Source organism: Macrobrachium rosenbergii, chromosome 26, assembly GCF_040412425.1.
Source record: "Macrobrachium rosenbergii isolate ZJJX-2024 chromosome 26, ASM4041242v1, whole genome shotgun sequence".
Taxonomy (NCBI): Eukaryota; Metazoa; Arthropoda; class Malacostraca; order Decapoda; family Palaemonidae; genus Macrobrachium; species Macrobrachium rosenbergii.
This window is the reverse complement of record NC_089766.1, coordinates 6,095,562-6,111,007: the sequence shown is the minus strand read 5'-3', so window position 1 is coordinate 6,111,007 and position 15,446 is coordinate 6,095,562. Positions and strand designations below refer to the sequence as shown.

Here is a 15,446-nt window from a genome sequence, read left to right as displayed (position 1 = left end):
TTATTATTATTATTATTATTATTATTATTATTATTATTATTCCTTCAATTTTGACAGACTTTTACACTGCCTTTCCAAATTATTATTATTATTATTATTATTATTATTATTATTATTATTATTATTATTATTATTATTATTATTCCTTCAATTTTGACTAACTTTTACACTGCCTTTCCAAATTCTTCTTCTTCTTCTTCTTCTTCTTCTTCTTCTTCTTATTATTATTATTATTATTATTATTATTATTATTATTATTATTATTATTATTATTATTATTATCATACCCTCAACTTTTATACAGCCTGATTTGTGCGCTCAAGAAGACCACTGTCATTTATCACGATCCAGGTTGGGCCCGGAGATCTCTCGTGCCCTTCATACCCGTATGGGCATGATGTCTCTCATCACCTCGGTGGGCAGGCATGTCCTTTTGGCATCCCCCCCACCCCTCCCCCCTTTTTAAAAGTGACACACGGGCCCGTGGGCGGGTGTCATCTCTTGTCAGTTATGGGCGTGTGTTGAAAGATGGGATCGAATATGTTTATAGAGGGAATATATTTTGAAGTGCTCTGATAATTATACTAGAAATACTTGAGAATAATCCGCTGACATCAGTTCTGAAAATAATTGAGGATAATCCGTTGATAGTAGTACTGAAAATAATTGAGAATAATCCGTTGATAGTAGTACTGAAAATAATTTAGAATAATCTGCTGACATCAGTTCTGAAAATAATTGGGAATAATCCGTTGATAATAGTACTGACAATAATTGCGAATAATCCGTTGATACAAGTACTGAAAATAATTGGGAATAATCCGTTGATAGTAGTACTGAAAATAATTGAGAATAATCCGGTGACACCAGTTCTGAAAATAATTGGGAATAATCCGTTGATAATAGTACTGACAATAATTGAGAATAATTCGCTGACATGAGTTCTGAAAATAAGTGAGAATAATCCGCTGACATGAGTTCTGAAAATAATTGAGAATAATCTGCTGACTTCAGTTCTGAAAATAATTGAGAATAATCCGCTGACATCACTACTAGAAATAATTGAGAATAATCCGCTGACATCAATACTAGAAATAATTGAAAATAATCCGCTGACATCAGTACTAGAAATAATTGAGAATAATCCGCTGTCAGTAATACGACGAATAATAGGAAATAATCCGCTGACGGTCGTACTAAAAATAATTAAGATAATCTGCTGGCAATCGTAATAAAAATAATTGCGAATAATCCTTTGAAAGTAGTAGTAAAAATCAGAATAATCCACTGACAGAAATACTACAAATAATCGAAGATAATCCCAAAGGATTGTCGATGTAGCAATTTTAACAAATTGACAAAAAAGTAGAGAGCGTTTGGAAGCCTGAACAACTTCCATTCACGATTGACATAACCGTGAATTATTCCCTGAGCTTCTTCGATCTCGTGAGATTATGAGATGTCAGCCAATAACAATAATTTGATTGGAGGAACAGTTTTTTTAGTTACTGATGTTTAGGGAAAGATGTGACTGATGACTAAGGTTACGATAGGCGAGAAAGTGACTAAGTTTGGTAAGGGTTTAATATGAAATGGCTGCTTGTGAGAGTTAGGAGTAAATGTTTATGATAAATGCCTCTGCATTTAGAGGTATTTTGCAGCGTCCCTTCGACCCCTAGCTGCAACCCCTTTCGTTCCTTTTACTGTACCTCCTTTCATTTTCTCTTTCTTCCATCTTACTTTCCACCCTCCCCTAACAATTGATTCATAGTGCAACTGCTTTGAGGTTTTCCTCCTGTTACACCTTTCAAACCTTTTACTGTCAATTTCCGTTTCAGCGCTGAATGACCTCATAGGTCCCAGTGCTTGGCCTTTGGCCTAAATTCTATATTCAGTTCAGTTATTATTATTATTATTATTATTATTATTATTATTATTATTAGACCACCGCTAACTTCTTAGAAGTAAAAAACCGTTGCTTACCGTGATAAATTCTAGAGTTGTTGTTTCAGGTAAATTATCTTTAATCCAGTGTAATAGTTTAATAAACTGGGATTTTTTCTATAAGTTTCAGACTTGTGAGCGTGCTAATTGCTTTGGTAATTGCACTGGTAATTCTCCTTAATTACTTATCTTTCTTGTAATAATTATTTGGTGCAGTAATTAGGCTTGCATTTGCAATTCATTTGACACTTTTCCGTGAGGTGAAGTCATTGGATTTTTGCATGCTGTTATGTGCAGTAAATTCACAATCTACAACTTTTGATATTGTAAATATTCATTCTGAAAACACTTACCAAACTTCCCGACTGGTCATAATTCTAAAGTATATATTGATTACGTTTACCCTGATGCATAAGAACTAGAGTCTGGAGTCCTTTTAGGTGGTGTTCTATGTACTTCACTGTTTTACTGAGCATTTAATGATATTACCAAAGAAACCCTTCCTGAATTAAAAATGTCAGTATGTATAACTTTTTTTTTTTTGCTTAACATCATATTTACTGCATATCCAAAGAATTCTCATCTTTGGTGTTACTAAATTTCAATATGGAGAATTTGTAATATAATTTGCGCGACATCATATACTGGATATATAAAGAATTCTCAGTATTTCTGTTACTGACATTTACTCAAGTTTCCTCAGTAATGTTGTAGAATAAAAAAAAAAAAACAGAATCAAGATGTCAGATAAATAAAAACTATATCAAACTCAGAATGAAAGAGAACGTGATACCCATCAAATGAAATTTTAGTGTTTTATTTTTTTATTTTGAGCCGGAAAGCTGATATGGCACATGAAACGTTTGAATTTCAAGATGCATAAAATTCAATTAAAAAACTGTCTTCCATTGTAAATTTCTGTACGTATTTATGTACGCATGAGTTGAAATGCACACCTATCGGATATGAGAGAGAGAGAGAGAGAGAGAGAGAGAGAGAGAGAGAGAGAGAGAGAGAGAGAGAGAGAGAGAGAGGATTTTTGTCAAAGGGGTTTATGTTGTCTTGGGCAGTTAAAGGCTGATTGTGGTGGTGTTTATATTTTCGTTTGTTTATTTTGGAACCAGTATATATATGTATATATATATATATACAGTATATATATATATACATATACAGTATATATATATATACATATGCATGTATATATATATATATATATATATATATATATATATATATATATATATATATATATATATATATATATATATATATATATATATATATACACATATACAGTGTATGTGTGTGTGTGTGTGTAGAATCTACTAGTCATTTTTTACTAGATACGTATGTAATTGTAATAGAAATAATTCCCTCTTAACTTCCCATCTTCCTCACATTCATAATCATAACACTCCATCATCACATTCATAATCATAACACTCCATCCTCAGACCTGACGTCCCCTTTCAAACAAGCACTTGCGACTTAGAGTTACAAGCACTTGCAACTTAGCAACTCTCTCGTACCACACGTAAGATGTTTCCACACTGCCGGGAGAGAGAGAGAGAGAGAGAGAGAGAGAGAGAGAGAGACAAGATTAGCATTTCTCGGTCGGCGTTATATTTCGGGATTCCACGGGGGTCCGTTTTTGGGGTTATTTGCTCCTCTGCCGGCAAGGGGTAGGGGTGGGGGGTTTGGGGGAGGTTGGGAACTTATATGGTCGGTCTGTTTTCGCGGATATGTTTGGACTTTTTTTTTTTTTTTACGATTTGTGTGAATTATTTCGCGCGTATGGACGGTGTCGGTCAAGAAACACGTATTATTATTATTATTATTATTATTATTATTATTATTATTATTATTATTATTATTATTATTATTATTAAAATGAAACAAAAGCTGAATACTCAGTTCAGTTGTATCATGCATAATGCATTTTTTCCTTTTTTCCTTTATTTATTTATTTTTAATCTTTGTTGATGAAAGGAAAGAGCGAATGTGATCCGATATTCAACGGCCGTTTGTGCATGGTGGCTACGATATTTTTCTTCCCTACGAGAAGAGGAAAGTCCCATTGCGGCTAAATGGGGTGCACTTTGTTGAAAATGGGGTTGATTCTCTCTCTCTCTCTCTCTCTCTCTCTCTCTCTCTCTCTCTCTCTCTCTCTCTCTTTGGCAGTATACGGGAATGTTTACACTGCGGCAAGTTCTTTGTGTAAGGTTAAGTAATTCAATTTGTTTGGCTTCACGACTTGGAATTTGTGTAAGTTTTGCCTCTCTCTCTCTCTCTCTCTCTCTCTCTCTCTCTCTCTCTCTCTCTCTCTCTCTCTCTCTCTCTCTCTCTTGGAGTGTTTACAATAAGGCAAGTTCTTTGTGCATGGCTTTGTAATTGAATTTGGTTCCCCGTCTTGGCATTTATATAATTTTAAACTTCGTTTGTGCATCTCTCTCTCTCTCTCTCTCTCTCTCTCTCTCTCTCTCTCTCTCTCTCTCTCTCTCTCTCTCTGTCTGATATGCGAGTTATCATTTGGACTCCCTTGTAACACCATCTCAGAATTCTAAAATGTCTCTCTCTCTCTCTCTCTCTCTCTCTCTCTCTGTGGCTAGTTACCATTTAGACTACCATGTAACAATGATTGATTAACTAATGTTACTAAAACTGGCGTCACAACACTACCATGTAACACCTTCTCACAGTCCTAAAATATCAATCTCTCTCTCTCTCTCTCTCTCTCTCTCTCTCTCTCTCTCTCTCTCTCTCTCTCTCTCTCTCTCTCTCTCTCTCCCCTTTTAAATTCATTAATAAGTCTAATTCACGAGGCTGCTATAAGAAGCTGAAATGGAATATAGAGAGAGAGAGAGAGAGAGAGAGAGAGAGAGAGAGAGAGAGAGAGAGAGAGAGAGATATTCGATAAAAAAGAGAAAAAAAGCGAAGGTGATAAATCAACTGGGATAATTGTGATTAACTGCCTGTTCTCTCCAAGTGAGACTCGAGAATCGCGTTGCATTTTCTAATTTTATCTCTCCAAGATTTTTTTAAAATCTGTAAACTTAAAAAAAATTTTTTTGTTATGTATTTGTCGTTTTGCTTCGTCCTTCTGATTGTGATTTGTTGGTTTGGTTTCTGTTGTAGTTTGATTGTTATTCATTAAGTTTTTTCAGTATTTTATGTATTTAATTAGGTGTATATATACATACATATACAGTATATGTGTAAATATACACACACATATATATATATAAAATATATATACATATATATATACTGTATATATATATATATATATATATATATATATATATATATATATATATATATTTTTTTTTTTGTCCTACAGTCAGTAATACCAGTTAAATCATTCATTCATTTCACTGTATCATTATTAGTCTATATATTTATAACATCCTATGCTTTTCATAATTATGACTTAATAGGATGGCATTTATATTTTTTCCATTCTTTATGTTCTCAGTGTTTAGCTCTTTGAAGCTTAGCCTTATTCTGAATTTTTATTTTTATTCATTCACTGGAATTTAATTTTACTCAAAATAATGTTGCGTCATCTAAAATCCAACATCAGCTTCACCTATGACACTTTTACGCGTCATTTAAGGGCGGTTTTCAATTCAGCATTTTGACCCTTCAACTTATTTTTATATTTATTATTTTGCATAATAGACCGGAAAGAATATCTTGGTAACTTCAGAGAAACCGTACAAATTCATTTAAGATCAGAAATTCACAGAAAACTTAGAAATTTAATAAGATATGAAATTCACAGTAAAATTAGAAATTCACTAAGATATAAAATTCACAGAAGAGAAGACATTTACTAAGATATTAAATTCACAGAAAACATAGAAATTTACTTGGATATTAAATTGACAGAAAGGATAGAAATTTACTAAATATTAAATTCATAGAAAGTATAGAAATTTATTAAGATACTGAATTCAGAAAGTATGGAAATTTGCTAATATATTAAATTCAGAGAAAACATAAATTTTCTAATATATTAATTTTACAGAAAACATGGAAATTTGCTAGTACATTAAATTCACAAAAACAGAGAAATTTACAATGATATTAAATTCACAGAAAGTGCAGAAAGTAAAATGTATATTATGTCGGCCAGCCGGGGCTCGGAAGGTTCCGGTAACAGTTAGGGTTAAAGAACACCCCCTTTGTGTACAACGCTCCGCACAAGATTTGAGGCTAAGTCCCACATAAATCTAGGCAAGCTTTCTAGAAGTAGATGTAGGCAGTTTTATGAAGTCGTATTTCCAAAACGTTCCCTTATTTATTTCTAAAAAAAAAAGCTTGCATCTGTTTGTTCCGCGCTCAGAATGTTGATAGATAGAATGGGTTCATTTGCCAAGTTTTGAAATATTGTTTTAAAGACTGAAGACGCATTAGATATGATATAAGATTTGTCTTTGAAAAAAAACAAGCTGCCTTTACCCAACCCCCTAAATAAATTATAAAAAACTATCAAGATACCTATTAATAGAAATGTCATCAGCTATAGGAATATTGAGAACGATCTTTTGAAGGACTGACGGAAGTTGAAAAAACCTCGGCATTCAACATCTTTGATTTGACTCGGTCTTTCAAATCGTGTTTAATTAATCGCTCGGTTAATTTACGCAAAACTGTTTTTATTTATTAATTTTTCGTAATATTAGGTCGAGTTTCATTCATTTTCGTCTTCAGCCGACTTCCAGTTTTACCAGACATATTTTTGTTAAATCTTAAACGGTTCCTCTTCGTATCTTTGAAAGAAATCTTGTTACTGGGACCCGGCTACAGTGCTTATCACCCTCTCCCCTCCTCCTCCTCCTCCTCCTCCTCCTCCTCCTCCTCCTCCTCCTCCTCCTCCTCCTCCCCCTTAGCCAAGCAGTTTTTATGTCTTGTTATCTAATTGTGATAGCTCTCTCTCTCTCTCTCTCTCTCTCTCTCTCTCTCTCTCTCTCTCTCTCTCTCTCTCTCTCTCGATTTAAGAATGGAGAGTTGGAGCAACATGATAATATTGAAATAAGCGTAGTTGTATTATTTAATATACTATATAATAATGTACAGTATATATATATATATATATATATATATGTGTGTGTGTGTGTGTTTGTGTGTGGGTTTGTGTTTGTGAAAACTTCCAAACACAAGCACACAAACAAACAAACGTTTTTTGTGTTCGTGTTTATTTAACTGTTTATGGTCGAGCCATATGTTCCTTTTCAATCAAGTTTTTATCTACTACTAGATGTCCAACTCGTAAAATGTCAACATCCTTTATCTCTCTCTCTCTCTCTCTCTCTCTCTCTCTCTCTCTCTCTCTCTCTCTCTCTCTCTCTCACCTAATTCACAATCCGGTTTTGAAACGGCCTAGCGGAAATGGCATCTGTATATGTAGGGGAAAAAAGTAAAAAATGGGGGAAAAAAGTAAAAAATAGGGAAAAAAGAGGAAAAAAATAGAAGCTCGTCTGGGAATCTATTTATAAATCTTAATTCTAAAAGCTGTTGATTTTTTCCCCATCGTTTTATTATTATTTCGTTTCTTTTCATTCTTTCTCTTCGCCGGGTGAATATCATGTCGGTAACTTCCTTGGGCGCGGATGCTCCAAAATTTAGTAGTCCATTAAAAGGAGTCCCTGGCCCATTAGGGGTCAAGGGAGAGAGAGAGAGAGAGAGAGAGTGGGAGTACGAGAGTAGGGGAGAGAGAGAGTGAGAGAGATTCCGAATTCTAAAAGGGAAATGGGAATATCTCTCTCTCTTCTTCTTCTCGTCCTTCGCCCTCCGACCTGGCATCAGTATTGTGTGCGATCGTGGACTGAGTGGATGTCGTTCGACTTGCTCGGGCGGTTTCCCAGCACGTGTTCCTCCGCCCGAAAGTTCTCTCTCTCTCTCTCTCCTCCTTCGCCCGGTTTTGGTTCCTTTGCCGACGCCCCTTTTTTATAATCCTTCTGCATCTTTACTGTTTGATATTTAATTTAATAATTACTTAGCTTTATCGTGACTTTATTGATCGAATAACTTATTGACGGTGGTTTGTAGCTGAAGATGCTCAAATTGCGCGCCGGATCTCTTTCCTTCGTCCGGATTTGGTTGTTCTGACGTCCTATTTAATCCTTCTCCATCCTTACTGTTTGATATTTTGTTCACGCATTATTCGTATCTTTATGGTTGACTTTATTGATCGAATAACTCCATGATGGTGTGTTATAGTTAAAAATGTTTAAATTGCGCGCCGGATTTCTGTCAGAAGTTGATGTTCTCGTAACTCGAGGACGCTAGACCTATCGTTCCTCCTTCGCACGTTCTTTTTGATTAAAATGACGCCGTGCTTTTTCCTCGCGTTCCCGGATCGACGCGATGACCTCCGCAGGTGAATCCCCACTGATGCCCCTCCAGGGGGAGGAGGAGGAGGAGGAGGAGGAGGAAGAGGCCTCGCCATGCCCTACACGCCCATGAGACGCCCCGCCCACCCTCTGAGGAGGCCGCCCCTCTTGCGTTCCAGATCGGTACCCGCCAACAGCGAGCGGTGGCTCGGCTGCCAAGGTCACGCCGACGGAGGAACGGACGAAGAAGAAGAAGAAGAAGAGGAAGAGGAAGAGGAGGAGGCCTTCAGGCAGATCTCCGCCGGAGGAGGAGGAGGAGGAGGGGCGGCCGTCGTCCTCGGGGACAACGTCTCGGGGTTATCCGATGGGGTCTTCTCCGACATGCTAGGGCCTCTGCCCTCCGATCTGATCCCGGAATTCAAGAAGGCCGCCAAGATTCGGAAGGCGGCGGCGTCGTCCTCGCCCCGAGATATTCGAGCCACGATCAGGCAGCACTACTACCCTGAAGGTGGGTGGGGATGGGTGGTCGTGGGCGTGGCCACCACCGTCCAGATCCTGTGTCACGGCCTCCATACGTCCTACGCTTCTCTCATCGGGATTACCTGTGAGGAGTTCAAGCAGGATCCTTTGATTACAGGTGAGTGTGAGTTTTTTTTTTTATGAGTTACTCGTTCCTTGTGCTGGCACGGGCTCTTGCTCTTCAGCACCTTGTAACACACTACTACTACTGCTACTGCTACTACTACTAGTACTACTACTACTACTACTACTACTACTACCTAGGTTGACTCACGTTTTATTACACGTATTAAGTTTATTTTTTATGAGTTATTCGTTCCTTGTGCTGGCACGGGCTCTTGTTCTTCAGCACCTTGTAACACTACTGCTGCTACTGCTACTACTAGTACTGCTACTACTACTAGGCCTACTTCTACTACTAGTACTACCTAGATTGATCCACGTTTTATACACGTATAAAGATTTTCTTTCCTTTTTTTATGAGTTACTTTTTCCAGTTTTGGGATTAATTCACGTTCTGTACATGTCTGAAATTTGTCTTTTCTTATTTTTCTTTTGCAGCAAAGAAAATTGTTTCCTTGCAAAGGGGTGACTTGAGATTAAAAATAAAATGGTTACCATTCACGGTAAATTCCTCAAGATTCATGATTCTTTAGAAATCTGGTAACCGAACTCGGGAGTAGATTCTGGAGCAATTCTTTATGCATATATTGGTTGGCTTTAGAAACCTGTTGCTGCTTCTGTTTTCCCTTGGTTGTAATATTCCACTTTTAGTCTTCTCCCATTGCTGAAGTTTCACTCAGGCAGTGACCTTTAATAAGGTGTTTGACTGAACTATTTCATCACTCTTTGGTAAATGAAACTGACTGATTATTTTGATACCTTTCTGTATAAAGTATTACATTTTGAATGGCAGTGAAACCTCTATGCCAGAACCTTGAATTTTAAGATGCCAATGGCGGCCATCTTGGAATGTGACCGCCATGTTGGATTTTCAAGTGGCTGACCTTTTCTTATAGTGTCCCAGTGTAGACGTTCCTGAGTTTTTTCCTTTGTATCGTCTTCTGAATATTATTTATATTAATTATCTGCCTCAGAATTTTCATAATTTAAAGAGATAAGGTGATAACGGGATCAGATATGCTGAAAAAACTTTTACCTTAAAGGGAATGCTTTGAAACTTTTTGCATCTTAGGGGTATATGATCTTCGAGCGGGAAATTTAACTGGTATTAATAAACTGCTGTTTGTGTATTTAGTTGGGGGCATTTGTGCCCATTTGACTATAATTGTATTATTGTATTAAGAAAGTTTTAGCCTTCTCTATTATATTATATTGTACCATGTGTTATACCTCTAACTCCAAATATAAAGTTTAGTAAATACAAATCCTTGCGATTAGATGCTATTGCTCCTCACATTCCACAATTTAAAAAGTATATCATACCATTACCATGACCTTCAGGGAAACGTTGCTTCCATAAACAGATACAAGAAACTCTGGCAGATAAAATGATCTCTCTAAAAATTTATAGATGATAAAAACTGGAGTCTCCGGTTCAGTTTCATGCGCTGAGCATAAAGCTCCCCTTTACGACCCTGTCTATATTTCGAATCAGTCGGTAGCTTATATTCCCCAGAAAGTTTTTTTTTTTTTTTTTGTTTAATTCAGTAGCCTGCATTGTGTTTCCTTTTATTGAATGGTTTACGTTGCTGTAAAACTTGCGTTGAGAATGGTGCTGTTGTTATGGGGAAGTGTTGACGCTTTAGGAGAAGTAAACAGTTAGGTAAGATGAGATATTTTTGTTGTCGATTGTACCGTGTTTGAATTGTCTTTGTTTCTTCAGATGTTGGAAGTTGATGTTTTCGTTTTCTGTTTTGTAAAGTTTTTCAGAATGTTCTCATGGAGTTAATATTATTGTTATTATTTTGTTAGTAGATATGTACTCCTGGGGTTAATATTATTATTATTATTTTGTTAGTAGATATTAATTTTTGACTGCTGGTCCCTCAGGGCTTCACGGAAGCCATTTTAACTTCCGAAGAATCACTGCATTAGACTTTGACCGGTGCATGAAGAAGATGGCCGTATTGACGCCATTTTGCTGTTTTCCGAAATGTGGGATTTTGCTCCCTTGAAGGAAATATGCGTTATATCTTGGAGCTATCTCATATTTAATGCTAATGGGACCAGCAAATACCGCCATTATCCATGACTTTAAATCTTCAAATTGGATGACCGGTGGCCATTTTGATTTTCGTTTGAGGTAAAATACATTGCTATGTAATATGGTCATTATTGATTTTAATATTGGTAAGTAATTGAAAGCCTATTTATTTATTTATTTATTTATCCACTAAATTGTAGGTGGGTTCAGAAGCACGGTAAAGTTTTCAAGAAGTTGGACAGCTGCGTGGGAAGACATGAGCATAGCTGATGCCAATAAAATGTTTTTGTTGTTGATGTTAGAGTTTGTTGTTATAGCAGGCCGGCCGGCGTGTCAGCACGGGCTCTTGCTTCATGATAAACAGTTTAGACTCTTCCAGGTGGTCTTTTAAGGTTATACTAAATTGTCTCATCTGTTCTCAGACAAATTAGGAAGAATTTTTGAGTCTTGGCATTAAAGCTCTTGTTTTCAGGATGCCCAGTCTTATATGCCGACGGTGTCTGTCTTTCTCCGGATGGTAACCCAACCAAATTGTGACCAGACGCACTATCATTGACTTTGCTGGTCTGTGTCTGTATGTATGCAAATATACTTAGAAATATTGTCCATATTATTTTCCTTAGGAGCCTTATCGCTTGTACTCTTCATATTTTGATATGCGCAACGATAGCACTTAGTCTCAGTCCATTGTACGAGCTCGGACAATGAACAGTGCACCTTAATATATTCACGGGGAGAGTTTACAGGGTTCAAAAGATCTCTGTTGAGTCATATGCGCTTTTGGAGGGGAAAATGACCTTTGTTATAATAGTTATTATATTTCAAGCTTATGTGGGCATAGGTATTGAATATAATTTACGAGGGGGGTCGGAATTTCTTGTTTATTTCCCTTGAATCTTCGGTTTTTGGGAGGACAGGTGTTTTTTTGTGGCCGTGTGCAGGCATGGGATGTTATTTTTGTCTTTTCTTATCGTGCTTTTTCTCTTGTTTCTTCTTCTTCTTCTTCTTCTTCTTCTTCTTCTTCTTCGTCTTCTTCTTCTTCTGTCCTTTTGAGTGCCTGTTTGGAGTTGTTTTACATGGGAGGGATTTTCTGACTTCCTTCTCTCTCTCTCTCTCTCTCTCTCTCTCTCTCTCTCTCTCTCTCTCTCTCTACCGGGTTCTAAAAATAGACTCGTAGATAGTTCATTTGCAGAAGGCCTCTTTTATTGACAACTGACCCCTCCTCAGCAACCTCCTCCTCCACTTTCCTTGCGTCTCCTTCCTCCTCCTCCTCCTCCTCCTCCTCCTCCTCCTCCTCCTCCTCCTCCTCCTCCTCCTCCTCCTCCTCCTCCTCCTCCCTTCCTCCCCCCCTTCCCCGTTTCTCTATCGTCGCCGTGAGTGCTTGCTTAAGTAGTAAAGATGGAAGAGTTCTCGTCCGCTGACAGCGGGCGACATCTTAAGGGATTGTCTCAAAGGTATTTTAACCTGACCCCGGCTGGATCTTCCCAATTGAAGTGGACGTACCCAGCCAACTTCCACACCTTTCGGGGAGGGGGTGGCGGATGGGAGGGACACAGGTGGTGAGAGGGAGGGGGTAGGAGGCAGAGGAGAGATTTTGGTGTCCCCACGGCATGGGTTGGGAGGTGAAGGGGGTGGGGGAAGAAGGGGTTGACACCAGACTTTTGGGGGATGGAAGAAGATGGGTGGGGGACCCCCTCCCCCTCCCCTACTCCTCCAGGATCAGGGAGGGGAAGGGGTGGCACCACAACCTTGGGGGCAGGGTCAGTTTTATTAAGAGGATGGGTGAGGAGGGGGCCTCCCCCTCCATGCCTCCTCCCCTTCCCCTCCTTCCCCCTCCCCCTTCCTTCAGGGTCGGGGAGGGGAAGGGGGAACGTAGGATCGGGTCACAGATCCTGTGACATCCTACTCAAGTTGCATGCCGCTGCTTTCTTTAGGAGTCTCTTACGAAAATAAAACTGAAGTGAGTCATTATTATTATTATTATTATTATTATTATTATTATTATTATTATTATTATTATTATACGATAAAATTAATGGTAATGTAAGAGAGGATCTGGAACGCAAGTCCCGTCTATTACTTATTGTGGGTCAGTGGTTAGAAGCTGACAATTCTAATTATGAAGTTTGTTATGAGTGTCGTTACACACAGAAAAACAAATATACACATACACGTTGCTTCTTGTATAGATTTATTACTATATTGCTATAGTACTTATTCCTACAATAATTATTCCCATTATATTCATTCTTATCATCGCCTAGAAACTAAAAGAAATAAGTTGAATAATCGTTCACTCCTTTTACCACACCTCCGTTCGTATTCTTTATTTTCAGTGCTGAATGACTTCGTAGGCCTAAATTTGAAGAAATATTTACACAATTTTAAAGGTCAGGAAGAGACGCAGGTACCTGGCCAGGTTGGAAAGTGAAGATGTCTCCATTATAGATAGCATAGAGATAAGGATGACGTATTGTTCTGTTGTGCAAATGGCGCAGAGATGCGTTTCAGAATTGTAGGTCAGAGTTCATGAATGGCTTTGTCTGATTCACCTGTATTTGTTTGGGACTAAATTTCGTATTTTTTTGTGTTTTGTAATTGTAGCAACAGTAGTAGAATGGTAGTAGTGATTTTCAGGTGGATAATACATATATACCACTGCTACGGTTAGAATTAGCATTTTGTTTTTAATTCGTGTAGGCAGGTCGAGTTATAATAGTGTTAGTATTCAGTTTACTGTCCTCCATAATTGTGTTGTTCTTGGTTTGTTAAATACAGCTGCTGCAATGTATATTCATACATACATATATTATACACACACACACACACACACACACATATATATATATATATATATATATATATATATATATATATATATATATATACAGTACATATGTAAATACACACACACACACACACACATATATAGAATTAGCATTTTGTTTTTAATTCGTGTAGGCAGGTCGAGTTATAATAGTGTTAGGATTCAGTTTACTGTCCTCCATAATTGTGTTGTTCTTGGTTTGTTAAATACAGCTGCTGCTACAATGTATATTCATACATACATATACTTGCGTACACACACACACACACACACACACACACACACATATATATATATATATACAGTACATATGTAAATACACACACACACACACACATATATATATATATATATTATATATATATATATATATATATATATATATATATATATATATATATATATAAAAAGAAAGAAGAAAGAAGATATATATATATAATACTATGAAAAAGAATGAAAAGGTAAAGTTATTATATTGTAATATATTTCCCTCAAAATATGTCCTGTCAACATCTTATCAATCCAATCTAGTTTCCATTCTCATGCATATTGCACACACAAAAACATACTCTTATAAGATACATTGTCCCTCAAATAAATTTGATAAATCCACGCCTATATCCCCTTTTTAGTGTTCTGTAAAGGAAAACTGTTGTGCCGGCTTTGTCTGTCCGTCCGCACTTTTTTCTGTCCGCACTTTTCTGTCCGCACTTTTTTGCTGTCCGCACTTTTTCTGTCCGCCCTCAGACCTTAAAAACTACTGAGGCTAGAGGGCTGCAAATTGGACGTCAATCATCCACCCTCCAATCATCAAACATACCAAATTGCAGCCCTCTAGCCTCGTCAGTAGTTTTTATTTTATTTAAGTTTAAAGTTAGCCATAATCATGCTTCTGGCAGCGATATAGGCCAGGCCACCACCTGGCAGTGGATAAACTTTCATGTGCCGCGGCTCATGCAACATTATACCGAGACCACCGAAAGTTAGATCTATTTTCGGCGGCCTTGATTATACGCTGCAGAGAAAACTCGATCGCGCCGAAGGAACCTGGGCGCATCTTGTACTTGTTTCCCAGCGAAAATCCCCGACGCACTCCGCCACGCAGGATGTAATCCGTATGGCCTTGCTAATCCGGTTTAGCGAATGTTTGCGAAGGGCGATTTACGTCCCAATAAATTATATGAAAGCCGCCCTGCGTTTTGCCGGGTCTCCGAGCGAGACACTCGGTGACAACAGACAGGTCTGGTTTCGACGCTTTTATCGGCGCTGTCTTTATTGTCTTGTTGTCTTTATGGCTCTGCCGGGTTTGTTGTCTTGTTTTCTTTATTGTCTTGCAGGCTTTGTTGTCTTTATTGTTTTGTTTCTGTATGTCGTGTCTGTAAAGTTCCGTTGTCTTTATTGTCTTGTTGTTTTTATTGTCTTGTTGTCTTTATTTTCTTTTTGTCCTTATTGTCTTGTCTTGACTTTCTTCTTGTCTTTATTGTCTTGTTATCTTGATTGTCTTGTCTTTATTGTCCTGTTATCTTTATTGTCTTGTTGTCGTTTTATCTTTATTGTCACATTCTACTTATTGTCTTGTTGTCTTTATGGCTCTTGCTGGCTTTCGTTGGCGCGTTCCAAAAGACGAATAAAATTTGGGTGTTAGACT

The 15,446-nt window shown here is 37.4% G+C and overlaps 1 long non-coding RNA gene across 1 annotated transcript in view; it reads left to right on the top strand.

Moving 5' to 3' along the window:
• Window positions 1-15,446, top strand: part of LOC136852957 (uncharacterized) — an 83,861-nt gene that overhangs the window by 11,168 nt on the left and 57,247 nt on the right. The window lies entirely within an intron of this gene.